The 12,306-nt window shown below is 43.5% G+C and overlaps 2 pseudogenes; both read right to left on the reverse strand.

Moving 5' to 3' along the window:
- Nucleotides 1-12,306, reverse strand: part of LOC114079404 (cytochrome P450 2B11-like) — a 267,418-nt pseudogene that overhangs the window by 86,457 nt on the left and 168,655 nt on the right.
- Nucleotides 6,786-7,516, reverse strand: LOC139702753 (neurexophilin-1 pseudogene; annotated as a pseudogene).

Below are 12,306 nucleotides of genomic sequence, written 5' to 3' on the forward strand. Positions count from 1 at the left end.
GGGTGTATCCTGCTGGGATTTGGGAGTATCCCGCTCCTTGGGTTTAGGGCGGTTCCAGGTTTAAGGTGTACCCTGCTGGGAATAGGGCGTATCCTGCTGCCTCAGGCGCGCCCACTCCTTGACTTCCCATTGAGTTCTCGCGGGATTCAGAGAGTATTTGGGATCCAGAACGGGGATTTGGCCCAGAACGTGAATTCGCCCCAGAACGTGATTTGGGCCCAGAACGTGAATTTTTTTTATTCACGTGATTTAAATGGTTTAATTTAAATTAGGTAAACAGCTGTTAAGGATTGTTTTTAAAGGTGGTTAACAGATCTGTTTGTTTACTAATTTAAATTAGGTAAACAACTGTTAAGGATTGTTTTTAAAGGAGGTTAACAGATCTGTTTGTTTACTTTCACCTTTCCTTTTCATTATATTTAATAATTCTTTTCAGGATAATGTCTCTTTAGCATCATTGCCAGAATTCCTATCTTCATCCCAGTGCCGGTGAAGACAAAGATAAAACCAAACTCCAGCTTCTATGATAGCTATCACAGTAAACTGTATAAACTGATGCATCAATGAATATAACTCAACAAGTAATGGTCAGTCAAGGACTCGATTTACTTTGGGAGGAAATGGACATATTGATAGACTCCTCCGCTTTGAACTGCCTGCAGAACTTGCCTGGACTATATATCACTTGTATGCATTGTGAACTCTCGTTTGGTGCAGCGAATTGTGGTAGTGCTGGCATATCTTTGCTGATGGTGTCACCAGTGATGCAATTTTTCCAAAGGAGCCGTCAATTGGCTTGGTGTCGTGGCATTTCTGTATCCTCCTCCCTTCTGCTAGTGATGGTCTAAAATTTGGGGGCCAACAGAGGTGAGGCAAGAACCTCACCCCCCCCACTGGTGCATAGGCCTATCCACAAGTATGGCTGTATGCTGGACCGGTAGTCAGTGACGGGTATGATCCAATTGCAGTGGTATCAACCTAAGACAGGAGGCTGACGCCTAGAGGTCAGTTTTTCCCATGACGGGTAAGAACCATATGTTGAATTGGACAACCTACCAGGCATGGTCCTTAAGCCACATTGCTTGTCTTTTAATTAATCAGAAGTGGGGAGATGCTGAGGGCCATTGCCAAGTAGGTATGATGCATGGCATAACCCAGGTCATTTGCAGTGACATTGCATGTAAGTTGACCTTGCTCAAGGACCAGGGCGGATCTAGGTTTAGGGTGTATCCTGCTGGGATTAGGGAGTATCCCGCTCCTTGGGTTTAGGGCGGTTCCAGGTTTAAGGTGTACCCTGCTGGGAATAGGGCATATTCTGCTGCCTCAGGCGCACCCACTCCTTGAGTTCCCATTGAGTTCTCGCGGGATTCAGACAGTATTTGGGATCCAGAACATGGATTTGGTCCAGAACGTGTGTGTAAGTGCCAGTGACAGTTCGAGAATAAAGAGTTGCTGTTTGAATCTACAAGGTGTGTGGTGGCTCGTGATTTTGTGCCCAGAATGCGGCAGGGGACATTTACCCGCCCCCCTAGAGTCAGGGTTGCACTAAGTTGCTAAGGCCCTGCTAAGTGGCTAAGGCTAGCTTTGAACTTGCAATCCTCCTGCGGCACTTGGATTACTGGCTTTCCAACCCCAAACCTGGCAGCCCTCTCTTAAGGCCTCTCCCCAACAGCCCCCTGAATTGGGTGTGGTGATCATGTCCATTTTACAGATCAGTAACCGAGGACAGGAGAGATCCTTTTCTCCTGAGGTCCCAGAGCTAGCGGGTGGAGGAGCCAGGCTGCACTCTGGCTCCAGAACCCAAACTCTCCCCACAGACCCTTCCTCCATATACATGTACATATATACATACATACATATATATGTATACCTGTATATGAATATATATATATTTATATTGAGATAAATTAACATAACACAAAATCAACCATTTTGAAGTGTAGAATTTAGTTCATTCCCAATGGTGAACAAGTACCACCATCTCGTTCCCGATGTTCATGTCACTCCTCCCCAAACCCCTGCACCTATTAAACAGCCATCCTCAGTCCCACTGTCCCAGACCCTGCAAACACCAATCTCATTTCTGTCTGATGGACCTGCCTGGTCCAGTCATCTCACATAAAGGAATCGTCCAACGTGTGGTCGCGTGTGTTGGGTCCCCCACACCGAGGACGCAGTCTTGCCCGCCGTGGTCCTTCCCTGCTGTTCCTGGCTGCCTGTCCCTGCAGCTTCTCTCCAGGGAGGGGCCTCCTCAGCCCACGTGTCCTGAACAGCACGATTCCACGGTGGCACCTTGGATCCCTGGACATTTATTTGAAATCTTCTGAAATCAAACCAACATCCAAAGCCTGACCTCCCACGTCAGGAGGGGACCCCACCATTTTGCCCATGGCTTATTGATGGTCATGTCCCCAGGCACTTTTCAGAAGGACTGCCAGCTCTGTGAAGGGACAGCCTGCCGTCTCCTTCACTGCTGCCCTCGGAGCGCCCCAGCAGTGTGTGGCCTCTGACGGGCCTTCAGAATACCTGCTGGATGTGCGTGGATAAAAGACAACATCAGCCACCCTCCACCCACCCTAAGCCCAACCAGACCTCTGCCATCAGACCATGTCACCTCTGTGGTCACCGTCTTTTAATACCCAGAATAACTTCCTGCCACCAAAGTGCTCAGGGAGGCCCCCATTCTGCCTGCCAGGTCTCTTCACCTCTCATGCTGGATGCCATCCCCTGACGAAAATGGCTGAGAGCCACTTAGCAATGGAACCACTCGAAACCAGCCTGGACACATCCCACCCATTGGCATGTTCTTGAGGGACATGTGACACATTCTAGGAGCTGTCTTCCTGCAGCAAGTGGCCAATGGGAAGCTGGCTCTGGGACTAAACGTGGCCTGCGCAGTGCCTGCCTCCCTCGGGCTCCCTGAAGATTTGCTAGGAGCTCTGCCAAGGTAGGTCCTGGCACACCCTCCTCCAACAACCACAGATGGTGAGGAGGGGGGTGGGAGGAGGAGGAGCAGCTCAAGGCAGCAAGGGGGCTGGAGGTCCAACTTGGGGTGAAAGTCTCACAGCAGCTTGGGAATTCTCTTCTTTCAGCAGGGATCTGGCCCAGCATGCCCCGTAGAGAAGCGTCTGGAGAAAGCAGGGAGGAGGATCACTTGGAGGGGTATCAGACTTGAGGCTTTGAGTTTGGTCCTGCAGTGGGGGAGGAGAGGCTGGGTGTGGGGAGTGGTGCTATTTGTGAAATTCAAAGATTGCACGATCCTTGGGAAAGCTGAGACAGGATGATTGGGGAAGGGCGCGTGTGAGGTTTGGACAAAGCACGGAGTTCGAGGGTTGGCTCTTCCCTGATGAGGCTACAGCCAGCCAGGCTCAGGATTCCCTGGAAGGTGTCATTCAGGTGTGAGTGGGGAAGACGCTACTCTTGTGCTCGATAGTGAGGTCTGGACCCTGTCTCACAGCTGGGGGGAGAAATATGGGAACATCTTCACAGGGCACTGGGACCCCATCCTGCCTTCAGCCTGTGTGGATACGAGGTCATGCATGAGGCTCTAGTGGGTCAAGCTGAGGCTTTCTCCAGCCAAGGGCTCATTGCCATCACTGACTCCACCTTCTAGGAACTGGTGTTGGGAGACAGGGTGGGGACTGGGGGGACATGGGGGAGTACGAGTCCTCCCATACTCCCTCTGTGCCCCACAATCAGGAGTGAGCTTTGCCAGTGGAAAGCCTTGGCAAGTCCTCCAGCGGTTCTGTCTGATCACCATGAAGGACTTGGGGAGGGGAAGTGGAGTTTTGAGGAGTGAATCAAGGAGGAGGCTGAGAGTTTGGTGGAGGAGCTGTGGACACCTCAGGATGCGCCCCGTGGGGACTCAAGATGGGGACATAGGGAGGAAGAAATGACTGATAAGAGACAGGGACAGGGAGATATAGACAGATTCAGGGAGAGAGGGAGACAGAGACACAGGGAAGGGAAAGGGAATCAGAAACATGGAGACAGAGGAGTCAGGGAGGGAGGAGAAGGGCAGGGAGAGAGGAGAGAGAAAACAAAATAAAACAAAAAACAAAAAAAGACAGAGAAAAGCCCGGGAGGCCAAGATAGATCTAGAAAGAGAAAATCCAAAGAACAGATTTATAAATGAAAAAGCTAAAGCTAGAATCAGGGGTGAAACAGAGGGTTAGTGAGGTGTAGGGGACGGGGATCAAGGACTGATGGGCACAGAAAAGAGAGTGGACAGCCTCACAGAGGGTCAGAGGTGGAGAGAGAGAGATGTACACAGAAAGTGAGACCAAGACAGACCCTGAAATACTAGAGACAGAGGGGTGTGAAGAGAGAGAGCTCAACTGAAAGACCCATGAAAGATGGCTGCCAAGTGACAGAAACCAACCACGCAAGTGAAGATGGCCCAGCCAGGTCAGAGTCACGCAGGAGGGCAGTGCAATGCAGGGAGAGGCAGACCTCCACCATGGCCCTCTCATCCCCAGGGACCTATCCGGACCCCACCCTCCTCTTTCACTCCATCACGGACAACCTCATCTGTGCCATTGTCTTTGGTGAACACTTTAGTTACCAGGACCCCAAATTCCTACATCTGCAGAGTTACTGAAGGAAACATTCACCATCCTCAGCTCCTTCTATATCCACGTGAGGTCAAAGATTCCAGGATGGGCCAGGAATCTGGGATGGGACCTGGAGTTCCCTGTCCTGAGCTCAGGAGCAGGAAGGCACAGTGGTTCTTGAAAGAACAATCAAGGCTTGCCTTCGCAGAAAATGCCCATTTATTGAGAAACAGCTCTGCATATTTATAGAGCTGGGAGTGGTCTGAGAGTTGGCAGGGGTTCCTTTTTGATTGGTGTGTAAGGATCAGGTGAACCAGCAGGGCCAGTCTGATTGGTGGGTAAGGATCATGTGAGCCAGCAGGGCTAATCTGATTGGTGGGTAAGGATTATGTGAGCCAGCAGGGCTCACCATTGGACGCCTCTTCTTGGGGGATGGGGAAGTTAATCTTTGGAGCCCGGGCAACTCCCAACAGTTCTGATCCTGGAAGGGGAGGCGGTTATTTAATCTCTCCCTGCTTCTGACTTCTGAGTAACAGTCCCACAAGGCCCCTGCCAGCATCTGAGGTGCCTTTTTTTTTTTGAACTCAACTTTGTTTTATTTTTATATACATTTTGTTTTTTCCATAAATAATATATCCACATAGCTTTCAGTAATACTTGAGCTGAATACATGCTTTTGACACTGCTGATCTTTTTAATGGAGTTCACGGCTACATTGATTAAATGAATTCCTTTTTGAACAAATAACAAGTAGAAAGACAAGAACAATTTAATTTTAATAAGCAGCTCAAATAACACTTGGTTAAACTACGTACAATATAAACAATTCAAACAAATGAAGAGTAGGATATTGAATTTGTTACCCTATGTGTAGTAAAGATAAGACAGGCCTTTCCCTTCTTAGATAAGGATTGTAACTTGTTTTAAGTGACCTTAGTACATCTCAACTTTGCAAATATCCAAAGATTGGCAATGAAATCTGTAATCCCAATGTCTGCCCACATGTAGATGCCAAATGTTTGCTCAACTTTACTGAAAAGAGCCTCCCTCCACAGCGGGGAGAGGAGTGGAAGAGTCATTTTGTATCATCTTGAATGTGCCTACTGTATGCTGGAAAAAAAGTGGCTACCCTTTGTGTTCATAAAATAAAGAATACAGAGCTCTAAAGACACTTTTTTTTTTGCATTTTAATAAGCATATGCAGTAGTGTTTACCAGTTTAGCTACCTGAAGCTCAGGAATGCCTCAGTGGGGATTATTAATTAGTATAACTGAAGACTTTCAAAGAGATTTCCAGAGCAGTGAGTGTTAAAAATATTTTCTGCTTAGTTTCTCCTTTTGATGATAGATTATTTTGAATCATTATAAGCCAATGAAAGTCCTCTTGATAAGTGGTAGATGAGTGTGTGTTTGTGTGTCTTAAGAGTGTGTCCTCAAGTGTGACTTTAAAATCTGTGGTGACCATGGAGTATTACTCAGCCATAAAGAGGAATGACTTTATGGCATTTGCTGGTTAATGGATGGAACTGGAGACTATCATGCTAAGTAAAATGAACAGGTCCCTGAAGGTTGCAGGTTGAATGTTTTCTCTGATATGTGGAAGCTAATTCAAAATAAAGGGGAGATTAAAAAAAGAATAGAAGAATGATCAGTGGGGTAGACAAAGGGGAATGAAGGGAAGGGAGGAGGGGTGGAAAGGGAAGGACAGTGGAAGGAATCTGACCTGACTTTCCTGTATATATACACATAGTGAATCTCACCATCATGCGCTTCCACAAGACACTAAATAAAAAAAACTTTAATAGCAAAAGATCAGTAGAGTAGAGAGAAGAGAACCCTTTTCCCTCTAGAGGGGACATAAAGGGGAGGGAAAGGGGAAGTACTGGGGGTGAATTAGAACAAGTTATATTCCATGCTTTCATAATTTTGTCAACATGAAAACTAATGTTATGTATTAGAACAAATAAAAATAAAAAGAACCAATAAAAATAAATTTAAAAAAGCCGTGGTGTCTTACAACCACACCGAGAGATGAAGCTGACTGGGCAGAGGTGACGTCAGATTGCTTCCCTGAGTGTCTTTGACGCAGACAAGAACAGCCGGGTAGACACATTCCTGGCCACAGCTGTGACCTTCTTTGAGGTAACAGCCCTGTCATGTGACCTTTAATTCTCAGTCTTCAGCCCCACCCCTTTTCCCCGTCCTCATCCAGGGGGTAGGGCCCCCATGACAGTTAGAGTGGGGACACTTTCTGTACTTGCCTATAATCTACTATAAAAGGGAATGTAAATACAGGCCCCTGGATGGGCTTGGAGCAGAGCCAGGGCACTTGGCCTTGGGTGTGCTCCTGGTAACAGGTGTTTGAAGAGCTGTTGTTGCAGAGTGAGTTCTTAGAGACTTGTCAATCCTTTCATATTTGACACGACAGGTAAGTGACTTGGGATCTTTGGCATCCATCACAGTTTATTGAGCCAAGTCAAATCCCACAATTTTTGTAGGAGGCACTGACCTGACAGTTACAATCCCCCACTAGTGGGGTTATGCCCCAAATAAGCACTAAATGCCCCATGGTTATGATCTACAATTTCCCCAGTTGTCAACAAGTTCATCTTTGTTGTTTTTGATGCTGGAATGAAAATCGCCCCATTTTCTTAAACTTTTCCTTATTTACAATGGGCCTTTTCTTAGGCCTGGGCTGAGGCTTTTGAACATCTGTGGATCTCCTCAGCCAGTCCCAGGAGTCTTGCTCAGAGGGAGGTTCTGGGGGTCATATCATAGGTCCAAATCTGCATCATTTTCTTTGCCATGAATAGTCTGTGACAGGAGTCCGCTGATAGACAACTCTTCACTGCTTTCTGTCAACATGTGCTTTAGTGTGGATTTGCAACTTCTCGACTTCAGAAGTTCTGAGTTTCCACCATTTGTGAAATTGGCACATGTGACAGCCTCAGAGGTTCCATCCATGGTCAGCCGACTCCATAGCTATGGGCCAAGGGGAGGCAGAACATCATGATGAAGAGCATGGTGGGGGAAAGCAGCTCAGGACAGGACAGCCAGGAAGCAGAGAGAGCCTATGGTGCCTGATTTTTTTCTTTTAAAATTTTCTTATTTTATTATTATTATCATTTTTAACTTTTAAAATACAATTTAGAATCCAGAGTGTACAGTAACAATAATCACAGGCCTGCATAGGTGAACCAAAGTCAAAGCATAGCCTTAAATCTCTTATACAGTTAGGAAACAGTGTTAATGGTCAGAAATAGACTTATTCAAAGCAAACATATATAAGACAGATCTTTAAATGACAGTGTGGCCCTTCTGTATCAGATACAATGTATAAAAGAGAGCATTTATGGGTTGTCTTGTCAGGAAACTTACATAAACTTTCATTTTTTAAACTTTTACATAGCTCTTAGGCAAGGCTTAAATAACAGTTGTTTGTTTAACCAGTTACAAAGGAATCATTTAAGACTTTGGAAGAGGTACAAACCCTAATTCCTTTAAGACTTAGTTTCCCCAAGTAATAAAACCTAACAAATACTAGAAAATCATCTGTAGACAAGAGCAGATCAATGTTTCAGACTTTGCTTCATATCAGTACTTTAGAGTTCAAGTAACTGTAACTGACTGTGCTAATTATAGCCAATTTAATCACAAACACAAACTTTTTTAGATTTACCCTCCACAAATCTTCTGTGACTTACTTGGACATTACCTGGTGCCTTTCTAAAGGAACTAGAAAATGGTACCCCTTCCTCGAGGAAAATACTATTTAAGTTTATTTACTATTGCACAGCCCAGGAAGCTCTGCCCTGGGAGCTCCCTAAGTCCTGGCTATAGGCACATATGCTCTCTCTTTACCTGCTCACACACACTCCTGTCCTTGGACTCCCAGGTACTTAGGCCACCAGCCCTGCACACAGGCCACCCCACCCCCGACTCGCCAGCTGAGGCCATGAGTCAGATTGGGGGTAGGAATTGGGCCTGCAAAAGATGTGGATGCAACAGTGACTGGACAGGGGGATCCAAGATGGCGGGACAGAGGGAAGCGGCATTCTGTGTCGCTCTGTGACCTGGGACTCAAGCAGTGAGAATATTGCTTCTCTGCCAGTGATATTCTTGCTCCCATCCAGGAATCATGGCCACTCTACTGTGCAGGGCTGCAGGCCTCAGTGACAGAGTAGGTCTCCCAACTACTCGCCCACACAGGACTACCAGGTGCCTGAGAAGGACCATGCGCATCAGCACCCACACAGAACTTTTGGCCACACAGGCTCTGAACAGAGCAGACAGCACACACTGGAAGCCACAGAGCCATCTCTGAACACATTGTCCATGTTCAACACCATCACCCGGCTCTCCCTGACCCGACCTGACACCCCATTGCCACCTCCATCTTGGGTCACCTTCATCACCACCTTTAGTGGGGGCAACTCCCAATTTGGAACTCCAGGAGGCCAGGTACTCAGTTTCTAACTCTCTCTTCTCCCCAGAAGCCGCTAACCTGCCACAGTGACATCCTGGTTACATTCACCATCCTGAGGGCGGAGATACCAGCTAACAACAGATGACCCCACCTATTGGATGAGAGGGAAGCAGGAAAGGTACTGATCTCCAACCAAAACAATCCTTGTTTCTTCCTTTGAGATATTTTTCCCTTCTCCTTCTCACATCCCCAACATATGTGAAACCAACTGCTTTGCATGAATTAGGGTTTTGAGGACTGTGACATCTGAATAGTATAGAACAGTTGTGTTGTATATTCTTTTTTTCCTCCAATTTTTAGTTTCCCCAAGTAATAAAACCTAACAAATACTAGAAAATCATCCATGGATAAGAGCAGATCAATGTTTCAGACTTTGATTCATATCAGTACATTAGAGTTCAAGTAACATTTTAACATTTTAATTTTTCTTAATATTTGTACATTTGTTTTATGTACTCTACTGTCTTCCCACTTACTTGTCTACCCCATATTACTTCATCTCTATTCTCTTGCTACTAACCTTCTTCTTTAGATTTCTCTTTCACACTTCCGAAGATACAATAACTCTATATCCTCACCTCCTACCTCCTCAGGATATCATCCTATATCTCAATCCCAATTCTTTGTCCACCATCAGAAACTGTAAACCCTTGTACAAACCTACTGATTGTATTGTAGATAATAATTGAATTCACCATTTCGGTATATTATGACCAAACTGTAAGTGTCTTAATAGCAACTATTTCTTTTTAGGTTGTAAGTTGTTTATACTGGGATCTGTTAACATTGTCCTTCCCCTCAAAGGAGAGGTACTGAATCCCTACAGGGGCACTATAAGCCTATAGGGTAAACAGTTATGCCTCGGATCCACAGTGCTAAAAGGGAAGACACGCAAGCGACATGAAAAGAAAAGGGAGGAAATTGCCCTAAACAAATCAAGATACTGCATTATTGGAATCCATGGCCAGCACAACACATGAAATTACAGGGAAGGAGTTCAGGATGCCCATAATTAAAAAGTTCTATGAATTAAAGAATGATATAAGGCAGCAAATACAGGCAGCAAAGGATCATTCGACAAAGAGTTACATAAACAAATACAGGAAGCAAAATATTACTTTATTAGGGAGATAGAGGTTTTAAAAAAAACCCAAACAGAAATCCTTGAAATGAAAGAAATAATAAACCAAATTATGAAAGCATCACCAACAGATTAGACCACTTGGAAGAGAAGACCTCGGACAATGATGACAAAGTATATAATCTTGAAAAGAATATAGACCATAGAGTAAGAAACCATGAGAAGAACATTCAAGAAATATTGGAGAGCATACAAAGGCCAAATTTAAGAGTTACTGGGATAGAGAAAGGCATAGAGTTACAAACCAAAGGAATGAAGAATCTATTCAATAAAATAATATCAAAAATTTTTCAAACATGAAGAATGAATTGGAAAACCAAATTCAAGAAACCTACAGGATTCCAAATGTACAAAATCACAACAGATCCACACCAAGGCACATTATAATGAAAATGGCTAACATACAGAATAAGGAAAGAATAGTAAAAGCCAAGAGAGAAAGGAATCAGATTACCTATGGGGGAAACCAATTCGGTTATGTGCAGACTTTTCAACCTAGACCCTGAAAGCTAAAAGACCCTGGAACTACATATATCAAGATCTGAAAGAAAATGGATACCAACCAAGAATCTTGTATCTAGAAAAATGAAGTTTAAAATTGACGATGAAATATAAACCTTCCATGATAAACAAAAGCTAAAAAGAATTTACAGCAAGAAAACCTGCACTACAGAACATCTTTGGCAAAATATTCCATGAAGAGGAAATGAAAAACAACAATGAAAATCAGCAGAGGGAGGTGTTACACTAAAGGAAAAATTAATCAAAGGAGAAATCAAGTCAATTTAAATAACAAAATAAACAAAAATTGTTGGGAATACAAATGATGTCTCAATAATGACCTTGAATGTTAATGGCCTAAACTCACCAATCAAAAGACAGACTAGCAGACTGAATTAAAAAAAGACCCAATAATATGCTGCCTCCAGAGAGCTCATCTCATAGGAAAAGACATCCACAGACTGAAGATGAAAGGTTGGGAAAAATTATACCCCTCACATGGACTGTGGAAGCAAGCAGGGCTTCCCATCCTCATATCAAATAAAGTAGACGTCAAGCTAAAGTTAATCAAAAGGGATAAAGATGGACATTTCATACTGCTCAAGGGAACCATACATCAACAAGACTTAACAATTATAAATATATATACCCCCAACAATGGAGCATCTATATTCATCAAACAAATTCTTCTCAAATTCAAGTCAAATTGACAACAACACAATAATTTTGGGTGACTTTAACACACCTGTTTCACTACTGAATGGATCTTCCAAACAAAAGCTGAACAAAGAAACTATAGAACTCAATAATACAATCAATAACTTAGACTTAACTGACATATATAGAATATTTCATCCTTCAATGAGTGAATACAGTTTCTTCTCAGCAGCACATGGATACTTCTCTAAAATAGATCATATATCATGCCACAAAGAAACTCTTAGCAAAAACAAAAAAGTAGAGATACTACCCTGCATTTTATCAGATCATAATGCAATGAAATAGAAATCAATGATTAAATAACAAAAACTACTCCAACACCTGGAGACTAAAAAATATGCTACTGAATGTATAATGGATTGCAAAAGACACCAAGGAGGAGATTAAAAAATTCTTAGAGGTGAATGAGAACACTGATACAACATATTGAAATCTCTGGGACACTATGAAGGCAGTACTAAGAAGAAAGTTCATTGCATGGAGTTCATTCCTTAAAAGAAGAAAAGTCAACCAACAAATGACATCTCAAAGCCCTAGAAAAAGAAGAACAAATCAATACCAAAAGCAGTAGAAGACAGGAAATAATTAAAATCAGAGCTGAAATTCAATGAAATTGAAACAATTGAAAAAACAAAAATTTGGTTCTTTGAAAAAATAAATAAAATTAACAAACCCATAGCCATGCTAACAAAGAGAAGGAAAGAGAAAATTCAAATTACTAATGTCCATGATGAAAAAGGAAATATCATGACAGACACTACGGAAATACAGAAGATAATTAGAAATTATTTTGAAAACTTGTACTCCAATAAAATAGAAAATATCCAAGACATCAACAAATTTCTAGAGTCATGTGATTTGCCCAGATTGAATCAGGATGATATACACAATTTAAAAAGATCAATT

This window comes from Marmota flaviventris, chromosome 18 (assembly GCF_047511675.1).
Source record: "Marmota flaviventris isolate mMarFla1 chromosome 18, mMarFla1.hap1, whole genome shotgun sequence".
Taxonomy (NCBI): Eukaryota; Metazoa; Chordata; class Mammalia; order Rodentia; family Sciuridae; genus Marmota; species Marmota flaviventris.